The sequence below is a fragment of the Bombus pascuorum genome, unplaced genomic scaffold, assembly GCF_905332965.1.
Source record: "Bombus pascuorum unplaced genomic scaffold, iyBomPasc1.1, whole genome shotgun sequence".
NCBI classification, from domain to species: domain Eukaryota; kingdom Metazoa; phylum Arthropoda; class Insecta; order Hymenoptera; family Apidae; genus Bombus; species Bombus pascuorum.
This window is the reverse complement of record NW_026869730.1, coordinates 732,266-748,268: the sequence shown is the minus strand read 5'-3', so window position 1 is coordinate 748,268 and position 16,003 is coordinate 732,266.

Here is a 16,003-nt window from a genome sequence, read left to right as displayed (position 1 = left end):
AGGCTGCGAGTGTTTTCAAGAGTACGCGATAAGGATGTGCGGACATCTGGCTGCCATCCGTCCGCGATGTGAGGTCCGGCTCAGGTAGAGAGTCGGCCGACGTAACATCCTCCCCCCGTTGAGAGGGTACCGATCAAAATGATGTGATTGATTTGGTGAGGTGGATCTCGCATTAGACCGCGTTGCTGCTGATTAGGTCGGAGTCATCTGGTGTCGATCTGCTCGGTAGTGGTACCATCCGCATGATGCCAGTTGAAGACAGTTGGATGGGGTATCCCTGTCCAAGAGCGATGACTCTGGATTTTGTGGCGGTTGCGATCCTTTTGCTCGTTGACATAAAATGGTTTGCAGTGGTTGATTCCGAGGCTGATGAATGGATGCTGTTCCATTCGGAGAGTCCAGATTATATCTGGAAAAATAACAGAGTTATGATACTTTGACAGGTATGTTGTTTATGTCCTGTTCGGGAGTCCTTGGTGTCTCGACCGTCGTGATCCTTGTGGTTGTACGGAAACTTGCGGTTGTGATTATTGACCCAGGAAGTGTCCTTGGATGATCGTGGACCGTCTCGGTCCTGGAATGTAGTGGACCAGCTTGATCCATGAGGTAGCGTTGAACGTAATTCCAGTGTTGCTTGATGCTGATTCGTCTGACACGATGCGGGGTTCTGTAGTTGATTGGGAGGCTGGGCTCCCCCCGATGAGCCGCCCGACTCGAGTTCTCCCAGTGATGTTCCTTGGTAGTTAACGAGCGTTGGATGTCGCTGCGTTGGGCGTCGCGGCGTTGGACGTTGTGACTGTGACTTGCCTTGGTATTGGCGGGTGTGTTGGCGTTTTGAGTTTTGTTGAATCTGATTGATTCGATAGTAGTATAAACTAAGTGGCACTTGGATCCAAAAAGCTTGCTGCCGTAGAAATGTTGGCTGGTTCGATGATGGCGTTGTCATCAGGGCGAATTCGATTGTACGGTCGAAGGACCGTTGCGTTGAAGGTGCGTGGCCAGCCTTGGATTTGGGATCGTTGTGATCCTCGGTATTGCCAGGATCTTTGCCGTTGAAGTTCACGATCCATAAAGTGTCGTGATATAGCTCGGTCCCTGAATTATCGTGGAACACCTCGGCCCAGGAGGTGTCGTCATACATTTCACCGTTTTCATCGCGGCAAATGCGATTGACATGTAGCTGATTTGGAGAAGCTGGAAGGCGATCTACAAATGACTGGGTGGCCGGGCTCCCCCCGCTGTCCCACCCGTAGCGCATCTTCTTGATGATATTTGATGGCTGTGCCGACGTGGCCCCACGATCTATAAAAGACAACATAAGTGACGACTTACCGTCCTTTTGGTTCAACTCCTTCCACCTGATTGGATACAGTGAGTTAGAATGAACAGTTGCAGACATCTGTAGCCACTCTGCGTTATTGCGTTGATGATTAATCAGTTCTGTATCCTTCTGGAGTTGTCCGTTTGGCATCGTAGTATTGTGGGGTAGAGCGCCCGATGGTTCAGTATAACCCGGGGTATGCCTAAATCTCAGTGTCTGAGGGCAGTGATTAGGCAGGAAATGCGATGATGCGGCCTTACTAGTGAGTTCATTAGAGGTAGGCCTGATGAACCATTTTGATTGCTTCAAAGGTTCTTCGTATTCTGATGGTTTGGGCATTGGAGACCGTCCTGGTTTCGTTGGAGCCAAGGTCGACGCCAGATTGAACGTGGTGCACAAAGAGTTGCCCGATGTAGCGATGTAGGCAATAAGGTGGTGATCATTCCGATTCAGATCACTCGCGCGTGTGGACTCTTTCGGCCGTGGCGAAGGCGGAGTCTTTAGGTTATTTTCTGGAGATTGAGTTTCCGGCATGATATTTGTTTCATGTGTTACAAATGCCGTGATGCAGGATAGATTGTTAGCCGTCAAAGTGATGATCGAGGAGAACCTGTTCCTGGATAAATCGAACGTCGTGGATTCCGGAGAGTTTGTCGTTGATTTCGACTTCGGATAGACCTCGGTGTCATTGCCGAAGTTTAACACGTTGTTCTCTACTTTATGAATTGCCGTGATAGGGCATGAGACATTCTGTGACGGATTCGTAGAGATCAATGGCGGAGCCGAATTGTCGTCTGATGAGATTCTCTCTTCTTCGCGATCCCGCCGATCGTGAAGGATTGTCTGATTCAATGCGTCTGGTGGCGTTGAATCAGCGTGTTGTGGTGCTGACGATGCGAACGTGGTTGTCGTCAGGTCGCGTGTCGGTGACGCGGTGCGAGTGTCGTGCGTTGAGTTCCGTGTATCATGCAACGGAATCGTCACTGGATTTGATAAGATATTCTCCATCGGCGGAGTATGACCATAGTTGTCCTGGACGGGATTCAGTTTTTTCCGGTCCGGAGGATCGTGAGAGGTTGTCCTCAATTCGCGTGTAGGCGAAGAGTTGCGAGTGTTAGAGATTTTCTGATTCAAGGAGTTTGCTAGCGTTGAATCAGATTGTGCCGATAATAATGTCGCGTGCTTGGTCGTCGTCGAGTCGCGTGTTGGTGATGAGAGAGAGGCAAGTCGTTTCATTGCCATTGTCTTAGATGATCCGCGTGAAGGCAGTTTTTCGTTGAAGGGGAGTGCGACGATGGATCGCCCTTCGTTGATGCGTTGGACGTGATTTTGAATGTGTTCCTCGTATTGTTGATTCGCCTCTGATGTGGGTTTTGTTCGTGGTTTATCGTCGAGTTCCCCAAGGCGAGTGATGTCCGCTTCGAGATCTGCTGTGGAGGTGTGAAAGACCCTTGCGGTTAATGGGAAGAATGAGCTCCCCCCGTTGACCCTTCCGAATTGTGTTTTCTGCAGGCGTCGGTCGGGGCCTGTTGGTAGAGTATCGTTTGGATGTTTCAAGGTATTTATACTTTTGCCAGGGAGTGTCGTCGCGGGTGCCCCGTTGCTAGAAATGGTTCGATTCGTAATCTGAGCGTCGGATCTATGTAGAAGAGTATGATGACGTTGTCCGCAAATGCGACAGGACCCGGCGGAACACTGTGGGAGTGTATGTCCTGTCGTCAGACAGTTAGTGCATGCCGATATTTCTTCGGCGGCCCTGATGCGCTCTTCGATGGTTTTCGTTCTAAAGGTTCTACAAGTCCAGATCTTGTGCGGTCCGCTACACATTGGACAAATTGATGACGATCGTGATGTGACAAACGCCTGCCCGCGTGGCTGGCGCGTCGTCCTTGAGGGTTCGCTGATTAGACTCCGATCGTTCAAGAAATTGAGGAATTCCGTGAATGTGGGGAACGGTGTGTGTTGTGTTTTATCCTTCCAGATGAGATCGGTATCCCGGTCTAATCTAAAGGTGCATAGATATAATAGCACGGAGTCTGCCGTCAAATGTCCGAGCGATTCTAATGCCTTGTAATGCCATTCTAGTTTGGTCGCGTAGGATTGCAAGTCTAGGTGTGCTGTGCGCGATGCGAGGCCTGTGTTGAATATCTCTTGCAGGTGTCTCTGCACGATCTTCTCTGGCCTGTTATACCTTTTCTCTAGTATTGCCCACGCGGCGGAATAATTGGTTGCTACGTTATTCAAAGATGGTATGGTTAGCGCCGCTGCGCCCGTTAAGCAAGAGCGGAGATATATTAATTTTCTACAGTCGTCAATACGAGGGTTATCGTGAACCGTGGAGCGAAACTGATCCGCGAAACCTGGCCAATCCTCGTAGGCTCCCGAAAAGGTGGGTAACTGAATTGTCGGCAACTCGACGGGTTCCGGCGAGGAAATGTTCGAAGTCGGACCTCGGATCGTCGGCTCTGATTGTTTCGTTGCGGTGTCAATGATGGCCGACGCGTCCCCGAAGATAGTATAGAATGTCCGTTGTAAATTCACGCGATCCTGCTGTGTCGGGCCTTCTTCCTTATCGTCTAGGTCACACTGATTCTTTTTGAATGATGCGAATTCTATATCTAACTCTTTCAAACTACGTTGGATGGTGTGGATAGGGGCCCCTTCCTCATAACTGTCGAGTATTGCGCGAACTGCCTCTAATTCTTTTCTGAACCCCTCTCGTTTTAGTATCAACTGTTTTGTGCGCTCTTCCAGATTGGGAGCCATGACTGATTTCGATATTTTGAAAGAGCTTACCTTAGAGTTGCGGTATGAGACCGAAGTTGTTCCGGCTGCAAGATATCGCTTGTCACTGTGCAGCGGAATGTGGTTGATGTGCGCTTCGCGAGGAAGGTGATCCTTCCCGAAGGTGACACATTGGTAGTGAAGTCGAAATGGTTGTACTTGCGATGTCGATGATTGTCCCGCTGCGGCGGGGAGGTTGCGTGGTTGCGTTCCTCGACCAACGGGTTGTATCTCTTCGAAGGTGATGCACCTGACTTCGCTGGAGTGGTAACGCTTCCGCCAATTATGTTGGATTCACGTGGCACTGTATGGTCACTGATAAGTTCACTTTTTCACTGACACGTAATCCGGCTCGAAGGACCAAGTGTTGCGACCGTTCGCGGAGAGACGCGGTCGCGAGGAAACGCGTCAGCGAGAGTCGTAAATTCTCGCTACGATTCGGCTAATCGACGCCGCGAAATGGTCGCTCCCCGCGTTTCGTTTAGGATAACCGGGGTGATTTACTGAATGCAACTTATTCTACGATTGTAGAATAAATATATATTTGTATCACAATAACACTTACAATTTATATAAGGTGTCGGTTTAAATAGTATCGGAAGTTACCACTAGAATGTTCGAGTTATATCTTATACAATGTGATTAATTTGGACGCGACCGTACAAAGAGTTTTCGACTGCGACTGATCGGTTAGAATGTTAGATTGCGACTTTACGATGCTTCTCAGTGAGTTCGTTGGACTGAGCAATCGTGGTAGACGTGTTGATTGAATTGACGACGAAGACGAACTGACTTGATCGTGACGATGCTGTGTCGGAGGTGAGCTAAGGAAGGGTGTGTCTAACGCACGGAATCATCTGATTTGTTGATGACAGTTTTTGGTTGGAGAAGTGAGGGTAATAGAAATTGTTTCTATTGGTTAGTAAGACTATCGATGGACTAGGAAGGGTATTAGCCACCCTCGATGGAAAGTTGGGAGTAGGAGGCATCGCACGTGTGAACACTTAGCGTTCACGTGTTTTCCAGACGTTAACCAGAAACCTTAGAAAACGCTTTCGTGGAAAAGCCCTTGTTTGCGATGAAAGACTTTCGCCAGAGTTTTCTGAGATTTATAGTCAGGCTGCGAGTGTTTTCAAGAGTACGCGATAAGGATGTGCGGACATCTGGCTGCCATCCGTCCGCGATGTGAGGTCCGGCTCAGGTAGAGAGTCGGCCGACGTAACAACCCCATTCATCCTGGAACAAATTTTTAGGTTAAAATTATTTATACAAAACTAATATGTATACGAATCTTTTCATTTTATAAAATTGTATGTACAAAATATTTACCTTCGCTAAATCTCTTTATATAGAAACTTTGCAGCTCAAGTTTCTAATCAAATTCAATTATCCACTTAATACTCATTACCAAGTAATGCTTGGTAAATTAACAAGTTATTACGTTCAGTAAATTTTTATACCATGTACATTCTACCTTGACTCGAATACGAAAGACGATTGAACAGCACCGATGTCTATAATATCAGTGAAGACAAAGGAGTGGTGCTGCTTGCTGATTGGCTACGCTTTAGGACTACCGGTGGAATATGTACACAATCATTGCGCAGAAGTCACCTTGTGGCACACTTGTAAAATCTAGATGTGATTCTTTTGTTAATTTTCCATGGTTGTATTTCAATTTGAAGATTAATTAAATAAATGTTTAATAACGATTTTAATACCGAAAATAACGATTATTATACTCCGAATTTTTATATGGTTATAGTATAGCAAAATATATGAAATACATGTATGTGTTATGTACAACGGCACACGAAGGTATTTGAAAGCTCGCTACTGAAATATTAAAGACATATATGTGTGTGTGTCTGATGCTCTTGATATTTCAAAGTATTCTCATAACTACAGTAAGATACAGATATCAACATTATGCGTGTAAAATTTGAATTGGATAATATTTGTAAAAGTTAGAGAATACTCGTTACAGTAACACGCAAAAACAGAGTTATAAAAGTTTCTCTATTTCTATTTCTTACCTCATTTTAATATTTAGTTCGATCGCTTTTGCCTCGAATAACATCTCTAGGACATTGTGACATTTATGTCAATGTTATTCCATATTTAAGTAATTATCTGTTTTCATATCGTTTCCTTACTTATTTTACAATTATTTAGTCTTCTACCTATTCCATCCCATAAATATCATATTGGGTTTATATATTGGCTCTGTGATGGCGTGTGTTGTACATTTTTTTTTTTTTTTTTATTTTATTTTGGTTATTTTACAATTTGTCCTTGCGGACAAAAATTAAACAACAGATATTACAATATTTATTTCTTCCTTATGTAATTCTGTACTTATTTAAATAATAATGTAACCTGTAGTTTATTTAAATATGAACAGTTTATTACATACAATCACAAAAGATCTATATTTTTATCAAGCCTAGGACTTTGGTTATCCGAATTGATCACGATCTGCTGTCGAATTGAATTTTTCCGAAATATTATCTATTCCATATATTTCATCACTTTTTCTTATTTTAAATAAAAGACAGAAGGTAATTTAGTTTGAACTATTTTATAAATATTAGTATTAAGGAGCGCCAAAGCTTTTCAATAAGAATGTAATAATTTCTTTAACATTCTGTTCTTGTTTCTCAATGTCTTTCAATGTTTCTCAAATCTTTTCTTGCAAGGGAGCATCTTTAAATTTTTGATTACTTGATGTTCTGATCATCGAGTCCGTAATAATATTAGAAAACATTTACTTACGATAAGAAAGGAAAAATATTTTTGAAATTATCACATAGTACATGAACAAGTAACACGAGCATGCTTAGTATCTTGATTGGTTTGGATTTCTATACATGAAAAATACACGAATTCCATTGACCGGCCGAGCATACATTTCTCCAAACTGCATAGAAATCGGCGTAAAAGTGAAAACATTTCACTTAGAAGGTCATACTTGTGTAACTCTTTCCGCGGGTTTGCAAACCGTAGAGAATTGCAGCGCTGCAATTCATTGTTATTCGATGTTTTCTGGCGACACTCTAATGAATACAATTATTTCAATGTTCATGTGTACTCTGTTATTTGTATAAGAGACAAAAGTGAGTCTCATTGTAGAATAAGAGAGTTCTTAAACCAATTTCATATATTTTAAGAAGACACACGTTTTATCTTTCACATTGCATTGTGAATCATAATTGATTTAAAAATGTTTCAAAAAGTTGATTACTATGTTTTAGAAGGATTAAGTTCTAAAGTGAAAGTAAACTAAGATAACCATGTATATGTATAATTCTTTGCAATAAAAGGTTTCCCAATCTTTTTAAATATCCTAATAATATAGATTGCTTTCTAATTTTGAAGACTGTTTAAAATTTTACACATTTAAAAAATTAAAGAAAATTTTCAAATCAGAGTATCTCATATACTTCGTGCTTTTTAATTGGTATTTTAAACTTATGTAATTGTAATCTTATCATACTTATATAACTCTATATACGATTTACATTTATATATTAAAACTTAATTGAATCATATTTTAATTGTTATCATGCTAAAACACATTATAATATAAATCGATTTTAATGTTTCTCAGGTTTGATTACCTTGGTCTTCACAGTTCTACTGACGCCCTATAAGTCTCTCGGCCAGAGTTTGCAGATGTGCGCAGACGGAGTTGCCATTTTGACAGGACTTGCTGGTATTGTTGATGCGTTGATGACGCCGCGCAACAGATTTTCCGGCTTTACCATGGCTTTCCTTGTATTCGACCTCGCTGCCTTTGGCCTTTCGTTTACATCTCTATCTGTGATCGTCGTTCGTATTTCCACAAACGTAGGGATGCCACTGGATGGTGACAAGTCTAATTCGGTACGTATTGTCTGTACTTTCACCGGTACTGTCCTTTCCTATTTCTTTTTCTCTGCTGAACACTATGTTGCACTACTGAAATGTTAATTACTATTTTTCTACGTTACTTTTGTTTTCTTTTCCTTCAGTTAAATTCTTCATTATTTAATAATCTATACAATTATTTATATAGTAAATAACAAGTATTGAAGTAACGATCAAATAAATGTTGGAGAGGACATACATATTTTTATTGAAAACTTTCAATAATTGTGCTGAACTATAGATGATACAATTATAATAATATTTTGTATTACGATTTGAATTATAAGATAACATTCATGTAAGCCAAATCTCACATTGTTGCCAGGACAATGCTAAATTAAATTTCATCCGAATAAAAATTGTATATATTTAAAAATGCTTTTTCATTAAACTAAAATTTATCTATCAAAATAGCTTCGCCTTAGATAAAGTATCCAATGCTTTATTACATTAATTAAATGTTTTTTTTAAAAAGTATTACGAATATTAAAAAAGTAGCTAAAATTGTTATCGAAAATGTACTAATATTTATTACTTACTAATAATAAGTTATTATTGCCTCTACCAGAAGAATTTTAACTAGCTGATGCATATGCACTATTTCATTTGCGAGAAGATCATAATTCCAGAAAAAATGTCATTTCAGAGCTGTACTGAAAAATTGTTGATCGATCGTATAGAAAAATTCTTAAAGTGAAAACAGAAAGCGATTAACATAGCAAACGTTATATTATATTTCATGCTTAAGCTTGTAGTGCAACGATCGATTCATACGCTAATTAGTAAGCCATAAAAGATATAACTTGCAAGAAACGAAGCTGGCACCCCGCTGGGGGTAGCCACCCACACGCTATACTTATTTTTATTTTAATTTTTTTTTCACCAATAAGATATAACACTTTACCAAATGTCCTTCAGGACAAATTGTAAAAAAACCAAAATAAAAGAAAAAAGAAAAAAAAAAAAGAAAAATTAGTAAGCAACGTCGGTGGCGCAAATTCGTTTCCGATCGTTTTCTCATTCATCGGTCGGGTCGATGAGTTTCGGCGTCGCAAATCAACCAGAACAGGGCTTAAAACCGCTGGAACCGTTCGATCGCCGGAGAAAGTTTCCAATGCCAAGGCTAAAACGCGGTCAGGGCACGCACCATCGTGAAATTTCACAAAATTACTTTGCCTCTAGACCCCGATGGAACGCGTCGCGCCTCTTCGGCTCAATGATCTATTTTTCGAGATACATTTTTCGAGATGCAATAACCTGAATTTTAAAGGAGGGAATCGATGGATCGGAACTGCAATGTTTTAAAGATTAAGAAATCGTTATAGCGTAATTGGAATGTAAAGAAGCTTGGTGAAATTTTCGTATTTTAAATATTTTCTTATTTAATAGATTTTTATTTTCCAATGTGTATATCAGTATATCTTTTCCTGTTTCTTTTAAGAATTTGATGCAGTTTATATGTAAAAAAGCACGATATCTTATTGAAATAGAAACTCAACGATTCAAAATATTTCAATTTCATAAAATTTTAGAAGATCGTACGATGGAAAGAAATGGTAATGAGAAAAATATCGAGGAAATTCCAACTAAATTGGCTGAAATGATATATGAAGGTCTGAGATGAAAACCATGATAATCCATATTATCTATCATTTATGGAAGAGTAATTTAAAAATACGCTGTCAAGCAATTCTATATGAAAATTATACTGTCATTTTATTTTCGAGTTAAATGAGCTTCTAAATCTTGGCTTCTTGGGTAGTTAAAACTTCTTGGACAGTTAAAACTTCTTGGATAATTAAAGCTTCTTGGATAGTTAAAAAATATTAACAAGATCATTTTACAAATAATGTTAATCGTTCCTTACAAATTACTGTGTTTTTGTCATCTATTTTTGAAAGATTCATATCTTTGAATCTGTCAGGTTATTCCCTTTTAACTGTTTCATACTAAACTGTTTCATACTAAAATATTTCTTAAAAAAAAAAAAAAAAAAAAAGAGAGAGAAGAACAAAAATTAGAGAATCTTTTCATGTTTTATATGAACTATATAGTTTTATATTATTCTCCAATTCGACATTTATACCTTGAATGTAATATTTTGAAAACGACCACTGTTACTAAATTTGTTAATTTTACCGAAAATTTATACATATCAGCAATTATTCACCTATTCAATTACTATACTTGTATAAATGTCTGTTATTATTTGTGAAACTCAGTTTTCTATTGTAAAAACTTGTTCGTAAAAAGTTAAACTTTAATAATATGTACGTGTGTATTCGTAGAGATCAAAGATGTACTATCTTAAGAATTCATAAATTCTTGTTATCTAATAAGAATCTAAATGTAAAGTTTCGCGAAAGAGCGGATTACGGAATTAATGATGGATCGAAGGTGTACGATCTGAAAGATTCATAAGTTCTTTTAATATAATTTGAGTCTGAGAAACTTTTTAAAAAGCTAGAGCATTGCAAAAGTAATAATTCATCGAAGGATTTCTAAATCTTTGGATTTAACTTGAGTTTAAACAGCACTGGAAGAGAGGATTGTCGAAGTAACGATGACTTCAAAGTACACCGTTTTAAAGATGCATAAATCCTTATAAGAGGACTCGAAGCTAGGAAATTTTTCACGAAAGCAGGATTATAAAAATAACAATGGATTAAAAGATTTATAAATCTTCTAAATTTAATTCCAATCTATACAAATGTTATGTTATGTTAAGAAAGTTAAGAAAATTTTTGTTGATTTCAAAAATGGTAATTTGAAAGATAAATGCACTTATCCTTTCTAGTGAAATGATCAAAATATGGTAATAAATGAACAATATTAATATTAAACGATAAGAGTTTTGTGATAATACTAGTATAACAGCACTAATATGAATTTTCAGTAAAACTAATAAATTTAGGGGCAATGTAAATTCTGTAAATGTTATTCAAAGTGTAAACATTAAATAAGAAGGTGGTACAAACATATTTCAACTCGTTTATAAAATAAACACTTTTGACAATAGAAAATACTCAAAGATCCACATTGTCTTAAATTGAAGAAATTCTTTGAATAGAAAATCGTTGATTCTAAAAAAATAATGATGCAAAAAACATTCTAAAAAGGATAATAAAATAAATGGAAAAGTTTCTTTAGTTTAGACACGTTTTAACATCGCATCAACTCCATCACGTGGTTATTAGCGATAGCTGATAATAACAATATTAGCAGAAAGGAATTTATTATTATTAGGATATTCTAGTTAAATATCGCTAAATAAGGACATGCCTTTCAGGAAGGATAAGACGCGTGAAACTTGAGTTTTACCATTGAGATTTCCACCTAAAGCTCCTTTGATCTGGTATTTGTTACGAGAGTAATTGTATTTAAGACAATTTACAGAACATGTGTTTGATGGTAATTTGACAATTACAGATATCGTACGTTGGTTAGTGTTAGGTTTTGACGAATTAGATTTTGAGAATTAGATTTGTATGTGCAAGTTTAGTCTGACCAATTCTAAGTTTGTTTAATACAACTTCGTGTCGATGATCGAGATTCCTGAGACCTACGTTCTTGTTAAAAAATTCTTTATTTATTAATTCGACTGCATTCGAGGCTGCTGAGTTTGTCCATTTCATTCGTTTGGTGATTCAAATTAAACATAGCTGTTCCAGTTGAATCGGAGATTTTTCAAACTTTTTTGTTAAAAATAAGGTAGGAACGTCCTTTGCTATCTTCGCCGCCAATTCATTGGAATATTCATCTATGCAAAAATAACTGTTTCACCTTCATTAATTACGGAGTGATTTGTTTCCAATATATCAAATGCGATATCATCAGATCTCTATACTTGATAAATGTGATAGCATCCCTGTTATCGGTGGTCAATTATAAGAAGTTAAATTGCTATTAATTCTGCTGATTTAATGCCAATATTGTTAGGTAATATAAATTTTAATATGTCATCTCCATAGATATAATTTTCCATAATTTTCCAGATCGGAATTTATCGAAACATGTTTGAATGACCAAAAAAGAATTTTGGAGAATCTATGCCAATAAATTTAAGTAAATTTAACGTCCAATAATCGAACTCTATTCCCCTTTCAATTCTCGAAGATGCTCCAGGCGTAATTCGTGGTTGCGGTCTGAATGCCTACGAGATTCTTGCGATGAATAATTGCAATAAGTGCCTTGTGTATATAAGGGTTATAAGGTGGTTTATTTTGTGATTAAATATGACAACTCTACTGTATTAATTTATTGATGTGTTTAATATAGATTCCATAAAGCTTAATAGTATAATTCTATTTTAATATAAAGATAAAGAATAATAAATTCTATGCCTTTTTCTATGTTACAGAAATGATTGACCTACTCGTCAATCGCACAGTCCAAACCAGTGTGCCTAGAAACCAGTGTGGCTAAAATTTGCACAGTATACTTCTTTTATGATGTAGACATGAAATAAAGAATAATTTATGGAAACTACAGATCCCAAAGGGGCAAAAAGAGGTCTAATTTTTTACAGGGTAACCGTATCTCTATGTCCACTAAGTTTAGAAACCTGAAATTCGACGTACAAACTTTCCACTAGAAATAAACGAACACGTGTTTGGGCGTTTTTCGAAATTGAACCCCTAGAAACTGTTTAAAAAGAGTTTAAAAAAATAAATATAAATTCAAATACTGTTATATTATAAAGTAAATTTAATAAGATCCAAACTCATGTTCGTGAATCACTGTACATGTCAACTATTGTCAAAGCTAACCCTAACAAATGCAACCACATCACATTCACATTGAGAAAACAGATAACACCAAACATCTTCCTGAACGGCACGCAAATAACACAAACAAGGCAAGTCAAACACCTTGGACTTTACATAGATACACACTTCACATGGGGAGCACGAGGCGGGTATGGGTTCTCAGTGCGTAGCATCATGCCTTGAGAAACCCCGATGTATCTGATGTTCACCTATAGTCGGGTGGCGGCTGGTCGGCGCTGTGGCGCCCGTCAGATCGCTGATCCGGTGCGGAGAACTTCGGAGAAGTTGGTGGGCCCATATCTGTCAAGACCACTCACCTCACCTTCACGTGGGGCTCCCCGTCACCCTGCATCGGTCCCGACCGGGGTAGGGTGCGAAAGAGTGAGTGGCACCAAGACGAGAAGACGATAAAACAAACCCTTGATGATGAAGATAATGATGATATGTCGGAAAATATAAATAATGAAGTTTACGGTGCAGGGGAGGGATACCCCAGTACCGGCGCAGACGTGGGTGGACAAGCGGGCTCCGCTGTGTCGTTAGCTTGTGACCGTGGCCGGATGGGGGTGGACCACCAGGCCCCCATTCATGTTATCACGACTGGTGAGGAGGAAGAAGGAGACATTGAAATGGAAGAGGCTCCGATAGAGTAAGCTACATCAAAATTGATAAATGACAAATTGATAAATGATAAATTGATAAATGATAAATTGATAAATGACTACGAACTATTGTCTTTTTACAGAATACAGCGAGGTGCCGGGTATTCAACCGCCTTGCTTGGAACGTATATATAATCAACAAATAAAGGACGCGAAATACAGCACACTCTTCTCTTAATACTGAACATTTTACTAATGAATTATAAATAGCCTATATGCAAGTATTATTTACATATTTAATTCGCTACAAACTGCATACAATTATATGTAATCACATATAATTATATATAATCACATATAAAATAAATACAATTGTTTGATGAAATAAGCTACAAATACCACTTCCCAGTGACAATTAATCTAGAACTTATATTTGTCACCAAAAATTATGAACATTATAATGTAATGTGCGCTTTCCCTTTAATTAAAATTATAATACTATAATAACAGATAGACTGCACTGTTGCTCGTTGCAAAATGAACATCTTAAAATATCAACCCTGTTTCTACATACAACTCATTAATATCTATGTACAACTATTATGATATACTTTATACATTTCTCAAGTATGAATTACCACTACGTTCACGAGTGCTTAGAGGAAAACAAGATAAATATAATTTGTGTTTAATTAGTTTGTTGTTGTTGGTGTTAAACGAGTCTGAAATGTAACGTTGTTGGGTCAAAGTAAATAGACTTTGACGAATATAAATTTGCTATAGTAGTTTCGTTCAACCGCCTGACAAGAGAACAAGAGTTCTTCCGAAGTAGGTACCCTGTACCTGTATATTTATCTTTACTTTTCAGTCGAACAAGTACCAGCTTACCATTCTTCTACAGTAACGTACCTCGTTAATTATTCCGAATATTTCATACGTCTTTATGCCTCATTTGTCTTTCATCGAGATAATATTAAACTTTATGACCCACCTTTTTTTACCAAAAGATTTTTTAAAAATCAATCAAACCTCACACTTTTATCAAACGAAGAAAATTGAAACTTGCTGTTTATATTACTATATAACAATAGTTATATAGTTCAAGTTAGTACATTAAATTACATCATATTTTCGTGTGACACTCAATGCAGTGAGGTTGCAGAAATAATAGGAGAGGAAACAAATTCAGCTCGGCTGAATATCGATTGACAAAAGTTTCAAGATAGACATTTTTTTTCTTTTTTTTTTCTTTAATGTTGTTTTTTTTTTTACAATTTGTCCTGAAGGACATTTGGTAAAGTGTTATATCTCATTGGTAAATAAAAAAAAAAAAAATAAAATAAATATAGCATGTGGGTGGCCACCCCCAGCGGGGTGCCAGCCTCGTGTTTTCCAAGTTATATCTTTTATGAAGATAGACATTTATACTAATGTGTTTTTAAATACTAATACATTAGTTAAATTACATATTCCATAAACAAATGTAATCGTACGTGTAATAAAACTACTTATTATTTATCTGTTGAAAAATATATAATAAACGTAAACATATTGAGTAATAAATATATAATTTTATTATACCATATAATAAAAATTATTCTATATTAATTATTACAATAAATTATTCCATATTTTATATTCTAGTGATAATAAAGATTATATATCTATAAATCGTAAATATATATTTTACAATATAATATGCACTAAAATTCGTTGTTGAAGATAATTACCATATTTAAAGTCGAAAAAGGTTCATAAAATGCCAAAATTTATAGAAAGTCTAAGATGATTAATAACCCAGATTAATGTAAATAATCAAATGTAATTGTCGCTAATGACCTCGTAATTAAAGTAACATCAATCATTAATAAAATGAAAGTACCGTATGCCATTACAAATTGCAAAGACCATCATTTATAATATACTTCTAGTATGTTATAATTTTTTTTTTGTTTATGATTGTCCAGTGAATCTTCTTTTTCTCCTTTTTCTCCTTTTTCAATCTATTTAAGAATAATCGTGATATATCTTTGTTCTCTAACACTAATATCTTCTTTCTAATTCTTCCGAGAATTTTACGCAGTTTACATGTCTTTTACATCTCTTGTTATTTATCAAAATTGATAAATGACAAATTGATAAATGATAAATTGATAAATGACTACGAACTATTGTCTTTTTACAGAATACAGACTCTGTAAGCTATAACTGGATCGTGTTACTCCTTAACATCAGTGAGGTATTGGCAGACTTCATCCTGGAACTGCTTAACTGCCACTTTTATTCAACTTTGTATCCGAGGGTGCACAGCTGTTTCCAAATAGAGACAATCGACGACGTAGGAAACAATGATGAAATCGAGATGCGTGACATGGTCCAGCAGTGGGTCGCCCGACACAGCGAGATGCCGGGTATTCAACCGCCTTGCTTGGAACGTATATATTATCAACAAATAAAGGACGCGAAATATAGCACACTCTTCAACAACAAAACAAGATAAATATAATTAAAGTAAGTACAGGCGAAAATACTGCGGATATTTTTACGAAGGCACTGTGTAGAGAGAAATTTGAAAGGTTTAGGTCATGGATGAATGTAAACTAAGAGGAATGTAAATA